The sequence below is a fragment of the Camelus dromedarius genome, chromosome X, assembly GCF_036321535.1.
Source record: "Camelus dromedarius isolate mCamDro1 chromosome X, mCamDro1.pat, whole genome shotgun sequence".
NCBI classification, from domain to species: Eukaryota; Metazoa; Chordata; class Mammalia; order Artiodactyla; family Camelidae; genus Camelus; species Camelus dromedarius.
Window position 1 is genome coordinate 102,780,164 of NC_087472.1, and position 16,625 is coordinate 102,796,788.

Sequence of the window (16,625 nt, forward strand, 5' to 3'; positions counted from 1 at the left end):
CACAATATATGAGATTGTTTATGATTACCTTTAACTCTTTTCCCCCAATGTTTCAGAAGCTTTAGTTGTTTACTTTCAATGTACTTTAAATGAGGTGTGTACACGTCCAGGTGAGTGACCCACTGAAAACACATCTTGGCTAGGCTGCAGACTCCCTGGCACAGTTAGAGTCCACAGGCAGGGATAACTTACCTCTGGTTTGTGAATTCATCATGCTGCACTGTAATCATTTCTTGATTCACTGAATTTAAGATGCCTGTAATTAGAGGAAATTATTTCATGTAACACTTAAATAAAGAAAAAAAAGTTGCAAATTAAACTTGGGCATGATGCTTTCAATATTATTTAGTTTTCATTTTATTTTTAAGTTTATTAAAAGAGCTGTTTTGCACACATTCAGGCATAGATTCTAATCATGTCACTATTGTCCATTCATAAAATGAAAAATACACATGAAATAAATTGGTTGAGGTATTCCTAAAACCCTTTCCCATTCAGGATTTAATTTTCTAAATCATTTGCTACTCAGAGGCATTCATGTTCACCTTTCCCCACAGTATCGTCCCATCAACAGCATTGTTGCCATACTACCCAGAGCAATTTACAGATTTAATGAGATCCCTGTCAAATTACCTGGGACATTTTTCACAGAACTAGAAGCAATAATCCTAAAATTTATATGGAACCACAAAAGACCCAGAATTACCAAAGCAAATAAACCCACAAACCTACAGTCAATTAATCTTCAACAAAGGAGGCAAGAATATATAATGGAGAAAAGACAGTCTCTTTGGCAAGCGGTGTCAGGAAAGCTGGACAGCCGCACGTAAATCGATGAAGTTAGAACACTCCCTCACACCATACACAAAAATCAACTCAAAATGGCTTATAGACTTAAACATAAGACATGATATCACAAAACTCTTAGAAGAGAATGTAGGTAAAACAGCATTGTTGCTGAAGCATTTCTTTAAAGTCTGCTCTCCTAGTATCTCTGGATTTTCACCCAAGCCACTGACATTCACTCTGCTATCTGAAGGTGCTGACAAAACACTTTCAGAAAACTAGGATTCATCTTCCTTCCTCATATTGCCCTTAAAAATGGTGTGTTGACTGAAATGTCAAGGGACTGCTGTGGCCACTCATACCCCAAGGAATAAACTAAGTTCCATAATCACAGGCAATGTGGTAGACAGCTTCTAAAATGGCTCGCAATGACCTGCACCTCCTGGTATTCACACCCTCATATAATCCCCTTCCCTTGAGTAGGGGCTGGACCTAGTGACTTGCTTCTAAAGATTAGAACTCACCAAAGTGATGGGATGACACTTCTGAGATTAGATTACAAAAGCTGACTTCTTTCTGGCTACCTGACTCTCTCTCTCCCTCTCTCCCTCTTGCTTGCTTGCTCTAGTAAAGCTACCTGTCATATCATGGGTTGCCCTGTCTGGAGACTGCTAGGCAAGGAACTAAGGGAGGTCTCTGGCCAATGGCTTATGAAGAACCAAGGCCTCAGCTGAATAGCCCATTAGAAACTGAATCCAGTCAACAATCACCGGAGTGAGCTTAAAAGCAGATCTACCCCCTGCTGAGCCTTAAGATAGTTATGGCCCCAGGAGATACCTTGGAGTCAGAGGGCTCAGCTGAGCCCTACCTGTTCTCCTGATCTATTTCATGTAATAAAATATTTCATGTAATAAATGTTGTTGTCTTCAGCCTCTAAGTTTTGGGGTAATTTGTTATGCAGCAATAGATAACTAAGATACATATGGGGGCAATACATTATGAATACACAATGGCAACCACATGAATGTTACCTGGCTGACAGCAGTTATAAATTGCCATTGACTGAAAGATGCATTTCAATTTTAGAGATGATAAATATGAATAAATAACCTACATTTTAGAATAAATGGAAAAGTAGAGTAGTTTACTTGCTGGTCTTCACCATCAGCATGAGAAGTCTTTGAGTCATCCAGAGAACCCTCATCTTGGACCTGGCTATTAAGCTCATAGCTCATCTTGAAATGTTCAGAGAAAGATGCCTAGTCAAGGTTCCCACAGGGCACTGTCCACCAGGGAAGGGTGAGCACTCTCTAGGTCATCAGGAACACACTGTGTTGGGTAGTGTCTGGCATATAGTATGCAATCAATAAGTATTTTTGGATGAATGTATGCTGCAAAAATTAAGTGCTTCAAGTGGCTTCTAATCAATCCTGGGGGTAGCAAGGGAGAAATAAAAAAATCTACACATTTCTTCTTGGCTTTTACATACACTCTGAAGACATAGGAATAAAAGTGTTTGCAGCCCTACTGGCAAGTTTGCCCCTGGCGTGGACAGGAAATGGATTCATGGTGAGTCCAGGCAGGTGATGCCCCAGCAGCCTCATGGGTAGGTGCCATCTCTGTACCCGAGTGGAGTGATAATGGAGCAAAATAATCTCCAAGTCCTTAACAATGAGCCACAAGTAACTGATCCGCTGGATGAGAAAAAGTCAGGACAGAGGAACTTTAGGATCAGATACTTCCTATTTTCATCTCCTTGGTAATATTTAAGAACCTTTGGTCTTAGACAAAGTGTGCTTTGGAGGAAACCCTTGAAATGACTAAGATTAGATTTCTGTCACTCCCACAGAATGGGAACTAGAAAAGAAACCAGATTCCTAGAGACAATGAACAGCTATCCTAGGTAAAATTAAGATAATAGCTCTAATGAGGAAACTCTTGAATGGAGACTAGAAAGAATAGGCATGCATCTGAATATCCTCTCTTAATATCAGCTCTCTTTACTGGAGAGATCGATGCAGACAAAATTAGACATTAACATATTATTGCATACTGCATAAGGTTGATTAAATTGGGGCTTGAAATCTGCAGAAAATGCAGTTGAAAATAGAGGTGGGTGATGTTTAAGGATCTCTGGGGAGAGGTGGTGTTGCTTCCTACTGCTTACATTCAGGGAGATTTTATTCACTTTATGCTGGCGATCATCAGTAGTGAGTAATTTTATATCAAATAAGCATTCTTCTTAAGCAGGCATAGCGCCGATACTCAATGAATTAAAGAAAATAGTTTACATTTACCCAAGGTAACCCCAGAAGTCCCCAGTGGAGTTCAAAATGTTTTCTCTCACAGCTTGAAAATATGCAGGAGAAGCCTATGAGCTGTGAGCACCGTCTGTCCTGTGGGCCAGTCAGTCTGACCTGGAGGGTCAAGTGAGCAGACACGCTGGAGAAGAGTCGGTGAAAAGGCATCTCGAACACGCCTGTCACCTCTGCTCATGCCATTCAGGTTGTCTGCCTCCCCTAAATCAGCTGTGTTGGCTCCCAAGCTTGTTTATGCCATTTTTACTTGTTTTCCTAATTCCTTGATTGAACCAAAATATTAGATAAACCAGTGGAGTTGGTGTAGAAAGAACATTGTTGTTGTGAAAACTTGAATCCCTTTGGAAAGACTCAATAAATGCAAATTGCTTTAAAAATTGCCGCCAGATTAGACAGCAGTGGAAAAAAAGTAAAAGATGGAGTGCGTGGAGCAAAACAATTTCAGAGGGTGCTTTACTGAAATGGCTTCCCTGGAGTCTAAGTTCTCACTTAAGGAAAAAAAAAATACCACTGGAAATAACAGACTACATGTTAAAGGAGTAGATTATTCAAGTATGGTTTTTTAAGTGAAAATTTCAATATGTTGGGTACAAATGTGAAATAGTTTTCATTTTGGAGTAACTGCCACCAGCTGTGCTCTGGCCACTCCTTTGGGAGTCTCATTTTTATGATAAAACTTCTTAGTCACTTTTAGTCATTAGAACGATGTCATTCCAGTTTTTAAAGGATTCTTGTTAAACTTTCAGTCTTTTACTCGTAAAGCTCTCCTCCTTATCCTCTGTGGCCCTCTGATTCCCCTGCCCCTCTCCCCAATTATCCCTCTGGTGAGGGGATGGGGAAAAGGGAGAGGAAAAACAGACATTGTCTCTTTACCCAGAAAGATGGGCTTCTTAGCTGGGGCGGTCGTCATTACTGCTATAACTAAGCCTTTAAAGGCTGAACATGGACATATGTGGATGGGTGAGGGTCTCAACAGATCTTGCTGAGTAGGACCACAAACCAAAACAGCTCCTTTGGGAACAGCCCAAATCCATCTTCCATGTTCATGGGGAAGCCCAAGAGGGTGGCCCTTATTATCGCTCCCTAATGCTCCATCCCCCACCTGGGTATCAGCCAGGCAGGGCAGTAAGCTGAGCAGACATCCAACTCAGGAGTGTGATGTCTGCCTTCTTTCCTGCAAATGTTCCCCAGTTATTCAGGATGTTGCCTCCCCTCACAGGGAGTAGAGGGGATGGCCTCTCTGCCTGAGCACCAGTCTACCTCACAGGCTCACCTCTCTCTTCTCCCCAGTCTTTCATTTGCATGGAGTAGGGCAGAGGCAGGAGAGGAGAGAAGCTAGTTCTGCTGGCTCTTCTCCACAGTCCTGGAGGCAGGTGGCTGGCTAGAGTCCTGGCTACTTTTGTAAATTTAAGGTATGGCCCACATAATCCCTTTTTCACTTTCAGCTATGGGACTTGATTTTCCAGACTTAAAAAAAAGAAAAGCTGGAGAAAACCCCACTCAACACCTAACACCATCTCTTGACATAAGCAGGACAACTTGGAATTCCAATCAGACCTACCCTGCAGGAAGAAGGCATGACCTACAGCAAAGGACTGGCAAGTGAATGTCATGCTTATGACATGTACATCTTATGATTCCTAATATTGAGTTTTTCAGTTTACAGATCTGTTCCGATCACTTGAAATAAGAAGACTTCTATGTAATGCAAGCAACCAAATGTGGGATTTTTCACTCTCCCCACTTTCTCCTGAAATAGCCTCTCTTCTGTTTCATTATACTTTATCATCCTGCAGTGTCCTGGATGTAAAACAAATACAAGGCACTCCCCCTTTGCTTCTTCAGGTTCTGAGGTCACAATTCAGCTTGCTACTGTCATCTTTTTAAAACAACTATTCCTGAACAACTTCCTTAGAAGCCTTTATACAACTTGCATCAACATAATTATTTCATTTCTCACCACTTGTCCCCTAAAACAGTCGATACGAAAACTTTTTTAAACTGTTGAAGATTCTGGAATCGAGATTATAAAGTTTCTCAAGTCAATCTTGCCCATTCTTTCTAAGTGTTCTAACCTGTTGCCTTCACTATCTGTGTGGTGTCAAGTAAAACAGATCCTCTTCAATGCCAAAGATCCCTTTCAATACAAATCATCCAGTCAAGTTTTCTGATTTTTTTTAACAAACTTATTATTTAGCGAGTGCTAAACCTACTTGTAAAATGTGTTTCCAAGTATAGGTATGTGATATATTAATACGTGAGAAGCTTTGGTTTCAAGACCATGAGTATCACAGCAGCTCAACAAAAACTCTCTAAGAAAAAAACTGTCCTTAAATAAGGAATTTCTATTGACTTTTTTCATCAGCTTGTGCTATGATTTAGCCTCGTTTCACACAGACACTTGCCTAAACATTTAAAGACTCCCTTCATCCTTATTGATCTAATAACAATAAATTATACGCTAACTCAGTAACTATGACTAGAACAGCCATTATAACTGACCTATTGATTCCAGCCTCTCTTAAATCTTTATTAATCACTGTTAATCTTGTGTTATCTCACGTACTATAGTAGCCCCGCTTATCATGGCTTTGGATAACTGCAAAGCCACTTTGCATAAATGCTGACTTGTGCTTTTGAAATCTTAATTTCTATTTTCAAAATTATTCTCAAGCCAATAGTGTGTATTTTCTAATTTAAAAAGTGTTACTTCCAAAGATTTTGATGAAACCCTAAAGATCAACGTGCCCATCAATTCTCAATTACAGTGTCTCTGAAAATGTGATCTACAGGCACCACCATCAGAATCACCTGGAAGGCTTCCTTATAGTCCAGGCTCCTGAACAAAGATCTCAGAGGATGAGGATCTGTGTAAATGTTCTTTTAAGCTACCAAGTTTCTGGTAAGTTCTTATAGCAGCTGTCAGAAACTAATACAATCTCCGTCATGGGATCCAGACTTGGTCTAAAATCCTTGAAAGTGAGAATGTAGATCCTGCCAGGGCTCTACCCAAAGATGGTTTTGTTCAGGCACCTCCCTCTGTCTTCCTGGGCGATGCGTCCTCACTCCCACTCTGTATCTGATGGGATACCCAACTATTTACTTTTGCTGCCCTCTTGACTGTTCTCTGCTAGAAATTTTCAGAAGCTATAAACACTTCACCCTAAAACTTGATCCTCAGCAACAACTGTGAGATGTGGCATAGTCTATTTGTTATCTTGGCATCTCACATGTCTGGTCTGTATCCATTTGACATTGTAAATTGGATCTGTGATATTGGTCAATACAAGATTGCCTTGGCTATCCTTTACAATATGATTAACTAGCACTTCTGCCTCCCTTAACCTCATGGGTTGCCGATACTTTGTTTTCATCTGGGTGATAATCCCCTAAGATTCTGCATTGGATATCAAGGAAGGGAAGCACTTGGAAACCTCTGCACATCTAAACTGCTCATCTAAGAATGACAATTTTATTTTTCACTTTCCCTAAACAACCTTTTCTTTTATTACATTCTCCTTTAATTGCATTTCTGTTATTAACTTTGCCCCAAGTGCATCTTACTATTGATTTTCATTTTTCACACAACTTGGACAGATCCTGGGCTGTACTGCTAATTTGCACTTCCATGTAGTTCTAGAGGTTGTCATTTTCAACTTCGTGTGATTTTTCTTATAGCTGCAGAACTTTATGTTCCAGGTCTGTAAGACACTTAGTGAGTTCTGTAAAGCTGGTAGCAGAGAACAAGGCTGCCTGCGAGTCTCTATCAATTAACACTTTCACATTCTGGCCTTCTGCAAAAGGCTCCCATTATTTAAATAAAAAATTTTGGAGAGATTTTTGTGGCTTCAGTGATACTGAAAACACAAGGACTTTTAAATAGCACCATTTCCTTCATTTAATTCTTGTTTCTTGTCACAGATAAGTAGATATTGATAGTTTTGATACTTAAATCACTCAAAGAATCCATCATTAAATTGATGGCGCTGTTTTAGTCAATTTAATGCATGCTGCATGGTTTCTGCTTCTGTTTGCATTTCTAACTTCGTGGAAGGACTATTCGGATATGATGCACTCTTGAAAAATGGACTCAGAAACCTGTTTCTTTGAGAAGCCACTCCTATTTCCTTTATTACTCTTAGCTGATTGTTTTGCCTTCTGATTCACTGGAAAATGGAAGGAGCTGAGTGTTCCAGTAAGATAAAGGATGGAAAGTGTCCAATGGCTTTGGTAATCAGGAGATCCCCAGTCACTTTATATAATACAATTTGGTAGAGACAGAAGCCAGATTGCTGTGGGTTAAGACATGAATGGAAAGTGAGCAAGTGGAATTAGAATTAGCCAGTGGGAAAGAAGCAGAGGTGAGAGAGACTGGATGGTAAATAGAAGGGACAAAGGTTCAAAGAGGGATTTCAAGAAGAGAGAGCCTCTACGGTGTTCCTTGGCCAAGGAGAAAGAGCTGGCAGCAAGGCCAAGCCTTTCAAGAGAGGCTGTGACTGTGTGAGCACGACCCTGGGGTAAAGGTTTTTTTTTTGTCTATTTGGTTTTTTTCCCCTTAAAATGTAAGTTAAGCCCAGTTACATGTTTTATAGGACAGATATATTTGTTCTTGGTTTTCCCATTTTGGTGTTACACTGACAGACAACTTTTATTCATTTTCTTTGCTTTCTATCATAGTTCTTCTGATATTTGGGCAAGGTTGATATTTTTGTTTTATTGGTTATATTTGCTATTATAACTATTAATAATATGTCTTTAAAAAAGAGCTGCAATACAACGGTTTTATATCTCTTTCACCTCACATCCCTCCTCTCAATATTAATTTTTTTACTCTTCCTCTGCTACTCTATAAAGCATGTTTCTGAGATAGTATAATGTGGGGAAGACAGTAAAATGTGGTTACAAGCCATTAAACAATTAATAGATTAAAATGCATACTGATGACTTTTTGCGTGCCAAGCAGATGCTGCTGGAGCGACCCCTGTAAATGCGCAGGCTCAGGTCTTTGCCCTCAGGAAACTCACAAGGCAGATCACCAGGTGAATAATTGAGAATTGGATAAAAATACCTGTTGACTATATTCCTCAGCAAGAATTCCACATTTCTTATCATTTTAGTGTATTTACCTGAAGATTTCAAGACATTCTGAGGAAATAATCTGCCTAGTTACTTAAATGCCTTATATAAGGCACTTTATTAGGACATTTTCACAACAAGCCACTGTTACACTGTGAATGAAAAATATTGCCAGCCATATCAGTAAACAAAGGATGCTGCAGCCATCAAGTCATTAGCCATGACTGCCACCCACAAGAGTGAGCAAAGGGAACTCAGGATGGAGACAAGCAGGCAGCCACCCCCAGTGGTGCCCCTGAGGGAACCCAGGATGTCAAAGAACAGGATACTGGCCCTAGATAGCTAGGTGCATATAAAAGGAATGATTTCAATGAGCCCAGACATTTGCTCCTTCCCATACATAGGAAAGCGCTACATTCCTTAACTTGAGATATCTGGTTTTCTTTAATTAACAGTAATCTTTTGATGTTCCACTACCTGGTTTTGTTGCAAAAACTCCTATATAACCTGGCTCCTCTCCTGCCTCTTTGGAACAGTCTCTTAGAGCCATCTGAGAGGCTGCCTCCCAGGCTAGAGGCCTCAGAAAGTCTGCTGAATAAAACAAAACTCTCAACTTTTAGGTTGTGCATGTTTTTTTCTGTTGACACCATAAATAGCCAGTGAACTGCTATCGAAATTTATTTGAGACAAAATCATATTCATTCTTGTTTTTCTCTGACCCAATTTTTTTTTTTTTTGGATTGTATTGGGCCAACTAGCTAGAAAAAAAGCTGATAGTCAAACATTTCTACATGGCAATAGTTTATTCTTTTAAGGGAAAGCCAGTTTTGTTTTAGATGCTTTTGCTGTATTTTATAACATATTTAATGGATATTTATCTTAGGGAAAGTCATGTTTGTGAATGTTTTACAGATATGAAATTCACTATAGTGACAACCTTGACAGATGAGTTTGGAGTGATACTCTTTAAACTGGTAGCATGTAGTAGAACTAATTTGCTTGGGAGGGAGTTAAAATGCTCAAGATCTTCACAGTCTCCACTCTAGGATTGACTAATTGTAATCTTGGGTGACCACTCCTCTGTATCTGTGAAATGGGGACAATGCGCCAGTGACCATCATGGGGATTGAGTGAAATCAGCATGTGAAAGTCTTTGTAGCCTGAAAAACCTAACACATGAGATGGGATGAGGGGTGTATTAGTTAGTGACTGCTGTATAACAAATTACCCTCTCCCCACTCAAAACACAGCAGCTTGAAACAACAAATATTTATCTCACAGTCTTTGAGGGTCAGGAATTTGAGGGCAGCTTAGCTGGGTGGTGCTGGCACAAGGCTGCAGACAAGGAGTCAGCTAAGGACACGTCATCTCAAGGCTCAAGGGGGATGGAGGGGTAATCTGCTTTCATGCTCGCTCACATGACTGTTGGTAGGATTCAGGTCATCACTGTTAGACAGAGGCATCAGTTCCTTGCCATGTGGGCCTCTCGGTAGGGCCGATCAAAACATAGTAACTGGCTTCCCTTGGAGCAAGTGAGTGAGAGAGCAAGAGAAGGTCCCTAAGATGAAAGCCCAGTGTCCTTGTAACCTAACTAATAACATCTTAAAATTACAATGAAATCACTGCTAACCTTGCAGAGCCCTCAAGATCTGTCTTAAAGTGTCAGTTTGTTCCAGACTACAAAGGAGTTAATGAAGGGCAAAATTTAGAAAGTAAATTTTATTTGCCCTGGTTTATAATACCCAAGTCTGAAAATAAAAGTTATAAAATGTGTTAAAATCTTGACAAATGTACTCAATTTTGATGGCCTTATTTCCTTGCCTTATTGCTTATTGCCTTTGCCTACAACATGAAGGGTTGTTTTTTTTTACTTTCTAAATAGCAGAGATTCTGAGTCTAACCAGAATAATTTCCTGCACTTTATGTTGACTTTATTATATGCTTGACTATTTAAGGAAAAAAAAGAACAAAGGTTCCTCAGTCCTTACTTATGAAAGAACTAAAATTCTTTATAATCATGTTACCTTCTTTTTTAGTTTAAAATGTTTATTGACACTTTGATTAAATATAGAACCAGATGTTGTTTCTCAGGCACCATAATCCTACCTTAATCAAGTGTCCAAGTCTCCTGTGACAACTTCTTTGATTTTTGCCTTCTCCAAATCAGATCCTTAATAAAGAAAAAGATAAATAAATTTTTCAGAATGTATTTTACACCTAAAAATATCTTTGTGGATTTCTTAGAGGGCTTCTAGAAAATCACAAAGGTTTGTTCTTTCACCTTTCAAATAGAAGGAAGCTAGAAACATTTGGTTTCTTTATTCGTTCCTATTAGTGAGTTATATGGGAAGAGTAGTCAAATAAGTGATACTCAACCTTCCCTAGGTTGAATGCACTTAAGTAAATGTCATGAATTTAAGTATTTTAGAAATTGTATGCTTTATGGGAAGTTTCTAGAGATTCATGAATGCCTTCACTGTCCATGGTATGTTTCTATTTCTCAGAGTCCTGACGGTGCTTTGCCGGGTATTAGGCAGCAACAGTATAGTATTATCAGTCATAATTTCAGTTATTAAAAATGTTAACTAGACCACAGTCTTGCTTCTTTAGTTTGAATCTAGCACCTTCTAGGCCAGTAGATTTCAGTCAGGGGTGCACATCAGATTTACCCATGGAGTTTTATAAAAATACAGATACCAAGAAACTACTTCAAGGGGAAAGGGTAAGGAGGGATAAATTAGAGGCTGGGGATTAACAGATACACACTACTATATATAAAATAGATAAACAACAAGGGCCTACTGTATAGCACAGGGAACTATATCCAATACCTTGTAATAACATATAATGGAAAAGAATCTGAAAAGAAAAAAAAAATGTATGTACATGTATAACTGAATCACTTTGGTATATACCTGAAACTAACATTATAAATCAACTATACTTTAATAAAAAATTAAAAAAAAAAAAGAAACTACTTCAGACTCACTGAATCTCTTTAACTTGATATTCTTGGTATATGCTTAGAATATTCTTGGTATATTATATATAATGTGTTTCACGATAACTATATATCTCAAGATTTTTTCCTGTCAAATAATTATGTTCATTCATTTTTTGTGTGTGTTCATCCATTTGTATACATCAAAGGTAACATTCATTCACTTTATTGAAAATAGGCATAAGCATTATGCTTAAAGACATTTGTATACATTTTTAGAATGACTTTATTATCCTTCCTTTTCAAGGCCTGGAAACAAGCTAATGTCCTTGTCAGTTGCATTATGCTTATTGTGAACTCTCATCAGACCTTTCACATATGAAAATTTTCAGAAAACATTCATCTTCAGTGAAAGTCTCTTTGCTCCGCAGATAGTTTTTATTTTACTCTAATTTCTTGCCTGAAAACTTGCTGTAAACTACAGGTCATCTCTGAGTCTTCAACAAAAAAGAACCGTCTCAGAGCCTTGTGAAAAAGGACTATAACAGGTCATTCAAATTACTGACATTTTGACAAAAAAAAAAAAAAAAAAAAAAAAAGATTCACATTTTGCAAAAAAAAAAAAAGATTCTGCAGTACAGGCTTTAGACAGCATCGCTTAGACAACTTTAAGATCATATCACTGCACTGAGTCAGGATTACCAGAACTCTTTCTTAGTCAAGACTAAGTCAGATGGTTTCACGACTCTATTGACCCAAGATCCATCAGACCAAGCGCTAATTACATAGGGCTGAATGAACTGATGAAAAAAATTTTATTGTGGTTACTTGTTTGAAATGAAGTTGATATTTTAAAGAATGTTTTTCCCCTAGATTATATCGGAAAGACCTTTCTCTATCTACTTAAGCTGTTTGTAACCTATAACATTTCTGACAGCTTTACTGGGATATAATTCACACACCTTAGAATTCATTCATCTAAAGTGTACAATTCAGTGGTTTTTAGTATATTCACACAGTGAGCTTTGTCATCACCAGTCAATTTTAGAACATGTATCATCCTAAAAAGAAATCCTGTATCCATTAGCAGCCACTCTAGCCTCTGGAAATCACTAATCTACTTTCTATCCCTATGGATTTGACTATTCTGCACACTTCATATAAATGGAATTGTACATGTGATCTGCCGTGTCTGGCTTCTTTCACTTAGCATAATGCTTTCAAGGTTGAGGCATGCTGTGGCACATATCAGCACCTCATTCTTTTTTATTGCTGAATAATATTTTATTGCATACATTTGCCACATTTTATTCTTTCATCAGCTGATGGACATTTTTGTTACCCATAACATTTAAAATAATACTTAATTCTCACCGATACCTTTCCTTCCTCTGCCACTGCCCCTGAACCCCAAATCTTTATGTTACCTTATTTTTTATGGCAATATAGTTTTTTGCCTAGTTTCACTAAGAATCTATCTTCCTTATTGCTAGAATCAATCCAGACACTTTAATGGAACTCAAATTTTATTTCTGGAACCAATGCCCACAAAGCCTCCCAGGGAAACTCATGATGCTTAGAGGGTCCAGCCTTACATGTGACCAAGAACATGACTTCTTTGCAGGCCAGGAACCTTGGTACATTTAGGGGAACTTAAGGAGAATTTGTAGATTGTGCAAGTGAAATTTGATACAGAGTACTTTTGTTTTGTTTTGTTTTGTTTTGTTTTGTTTTGTTTTGTTTTGTTTTTGTTTTTGTTTTTTTTGGTGGGAGGAAGGTAATTAGGTTTCTTTATGTATTTTTTAATTAATTTTTTATTTTACTTTTTAGTGGAGGCACTGGGGATTGAACCCAGGACTTTGTGCATGCTAAGCACATACTCTACCACTGAGCTATCCTCTCCCCTCAGAGTGTTTCTTAGGCTTGGTTTCCTAGCTTCAGGGCAGCAAATAATAGAGGCTTTTAAAAGTCCAATCTGAGTTTCCTTATGAAAATTTCCAACAAAGTTAACTTAGGAAGGCCTATATGGTAGCTTAACACTTGCTATATCTGTGTAAATAGTCAAACCAAACCTTATGTGAGACCAACCTTACTTTGTGATCATGAATAACTGTTTTTAGAGATTACTTTGATTTCTAGGAGACAGGGGGAGAGAGACTATAAGGAAAAGTATAAGACTTTGGAGTGGGCAAAAGAAATTATTGAGTATCCTTTCAATGGAATGCTGGGGTCTCAGGATTATCTCATCCTACCAGCCTTTGCCTTTGACAAGGCTATTCTACAACTCTGAAGAGACAGAAATGAATTAGTAGAAAACTGATGACCATGTAAATAATTCTTGTCCATACAAGTACAAACTAGCTGTGTCCAGTGGAATGGAATTCATTGTTGTGCAATGATTAGACCAGTTTTTGCAAATTCATTTCAACATTCCTTTACTGTATATAAATATGTGGTTCTTTGCCTTCTTGGTACCATCTTTTCCAGTTTTCTGTTAATGAGTTCAATAGAAAATAGGTGACAGTTGTTCATTTTACATTGGTATGAGAGTTATGATTTTGCTTTTTTTTGAACATTATCCTTTAACATCCTTAATAAATCAAAATGATCCCCCTGCCCCATCTCTGTAAGTGAGTAGCCTGAACTGCAGGGGCTGGCTGTGCTAAAAGGTAAAGAGCAGCCATGGAGCAAGGGAGGAGCTGGAGTGGCTCTCAGTGCTGGTGGCTTTCGGTTCTCTTTTGATTATTTCTAAGAATGGGATAGAGGCAAGGAATACATGGAAGGGATGAAAGAAACCTTAGTGAAACAGTTTATGGTAGGAGAAGGGAACTAGAAAGAAGACACAATAGAAAGAATGCCAGGAGACCTGGGTTCAAGACCCAGCTCTGCTACCCATTAGCTGTGTGACCTAGGGTAACTTTCTTAACCTCGCTGGGCTCCTCAAAAAATAACAGTTATTATGAGGATTAAAATTAAACTGTCACATGAGGTAATCAGCACAGTGGCCTGCACGGAGTATGGACTAAATAAATGTCAACTGCTGCTGCTTGTCATGATTATTATTATCATCATTATTCTTCTCTGGACCTCAGTTTCCTTAACTGTCAGAAGAAGGAGCCCAGCTTAGAACAGTGTTACTCTAACTTTAATATACTTGAGCTTGGGAAGCTTGCTTAAAAGGCATTCCTAAACCCCTTGCCCAAGTGTTCTCCTTTAGGAGGTCTGAGTGGAGTACAGAAAGCAGCCTTTGTAACAGGCACCCAGGTGAGAAGGACTCCACTAGAGGATTTGAAATCTGTCATCTATATGTACCCCAATGTTCACAGCAGCACTGTTTACAACAGCCAAGACATGGAAGCAACTTAAGTGTCCATCAACAGATGACTGGATAAAGAAGATGTATATATGTATATACATATATATGTATAATGGAATATTACTCCAGCCACGAAAAAGAATGAAATAACGCCATTGGCAGCAACAGAGATAGACCTGGAGATTATCATACTAACTGAAGTAAGTCAGACAGAGAAAGACATATATCATATGATATCATTTATATGTGGCTTCTAAAAAATGATACAAATGAACTTATTTACAAAACAGAAACATACTCTCAGACATAGAAAACAAACTTATGATTACCAAAGGGGAAAGGGGTGCGGGAGGGATAAATTAGGAGTTTGGGATTAGCAGATACAAACTACTATATATAAAATAGATAAATAACAAGTCCCTACTTTATAGCCAAGGGAATTATATTCAATCTTGTAATAACCTATAATAAAAAAGAATATAAAAAGGAATATATATATGTATAACTGAATCACTATGCTGTACACCAGAAACACAACATTGTAAATCAACTATACATCAATAAAAAAAAATAAATAAAATAAGTGTCTTCAAGTATGAGTGTCTCTGTTTTCCTTCCACCTTAAATTCTCTTAGCAGGAATAGCCGATAAAATACCCTACTTCCCCAAGTGATGATAGAATTTTCATTATTGAGATCCTGAGAGAAAGGGTAAAAAATCTTTGTAAACATCTTTGTAAAGCTGTACCAAAGGGCAATAATTGAACATGGCATTGGATAAAATGCACATAATTTTTAAACAATGGCCTTGAATTGACTAATATTTATTGATTGTATCATTTGCAATAGGAAAGAAATCTGGAAGTAGAGGCCCCCTTCCCAGAGTATCAGCACCACCTGGGAGCTGGTTAGAGATGCAGAATCTGAGGCCCACTCAGATCTGCTGAATCAGAATCGGCATTTTAACGAGATGTTTAGGTGGTTCATATGCACCTCAAAGGTTGAGAAGTCCTGATATAGAACACAGGCCAACATACATACATCAGACAGACAACAATTAAGGATGAATCATCTGATGCTTATTAATTAGTGGGTCCCAGTTGACAGGTGCTGGGACACATCAAAGTCACCTGCAGAACCACAAAATACAGACCTAGCTCCAGAGATTGTGAATTTCAAGTGGGGCCCAGCAAAAAAATGTATTTTGAAGGAGCCTCTCAGGTATTCATGGTTCACAGCCAGGCTGGGGACACACTGCAGAGTATGAGAAATGGGAGTTCAAAAAAAGATTTAAAAAAAGGATGGAATGGAGCAGAGAAGTAGGTCTTGAACTAATCCTTAAAATATGGGTTCAATTTTTTCAGAATGAGGAGCATGTATTTATGTGTGTGTTGACGGGGGAACAAGACTGTAAGACAATGTTATTGTAAATTTCTTCTAGAGAGAGAAACAAAAACACATAGTGAAGGAAATACTGTTCTTTGGGGAGTTTTAGCAGGACTTTAAAACAGTAACACTTCTCCGTTAGAAACAAAGGTGATAGGGTGCTGTACATAATGTCTGGGGAGCCAATGTCACATTTGATTAATGTTTAGAAGCAGTTTGAATATATAGAATATTTTTCTTCTCAATTCCCACTTGGGGCTAATATGTATATTCTTTTCCTCACATAAGATAGTTTTAAAGTCTTGCTCTACATTGAGTAGAAATCATCTAAGCTTGGATTCATTTCAAGAAAATGGAAAATATTTCTGCTGGCACAATAGTTTGATTTCACCGGGTTCATTAAAAACCCAATGAGATAATGGATATAATTACAGTGTGAAACTTGGGAAATGCTATATAAATGTCAGGTCATGGTTTCGACCCCTTCTGCCTCTCGCATCCTTCCTCCTGGCCTCGCACTCTACACATAACCTCGCTCTTCCCCGTGGCCCTTCTTGACTTCTGATCAGATCAGATGTCCTCCCGCCAAAGCTTTCTTGATTTTTTTTTTTTTGGTCAACCTTATACCTTAACTATATGTCCAATGTCATGCTTTATGATCTTGGGTTTTAAGTTATTTGTTTATATGTAAGCTTCCTCTGTTAGACTTTGAGCTCTTTGAGGCAAGTGATTTTTTAAATTCCTATTTGACTAGTGCTGGAGTTTCATTTCTCATGCATTGGCATAAACTCCTAACAAAGCTC

General features: G+C 38.2%; 1 protein-coding gene across 1 annotated transcript in view; it reads right to left on the bottom strand.

The window, feature by feature from the left end:
• GRPR (gastrin releasing peptide receptor) overlaps window positions 1-16,625 on the bottom strand; it is a 169,761-nt gene that overhangs the window by 76,010 nt on the left and 77,126 nt on the right. The window contains exons 9-10 of the mRNA XM_064483381.1: window positions 10,287-10,350; window positions 193-256 (exon numbers count right to left, since the gene is read on the bottom strand). The gene's annotated coding sequence lies outside the window, so the exon portion shown is untranslated. The remainder of the gene's footprint in view (window positions 1-192; window positions 257-10,286; window positions 10,351-16,625) is intronic.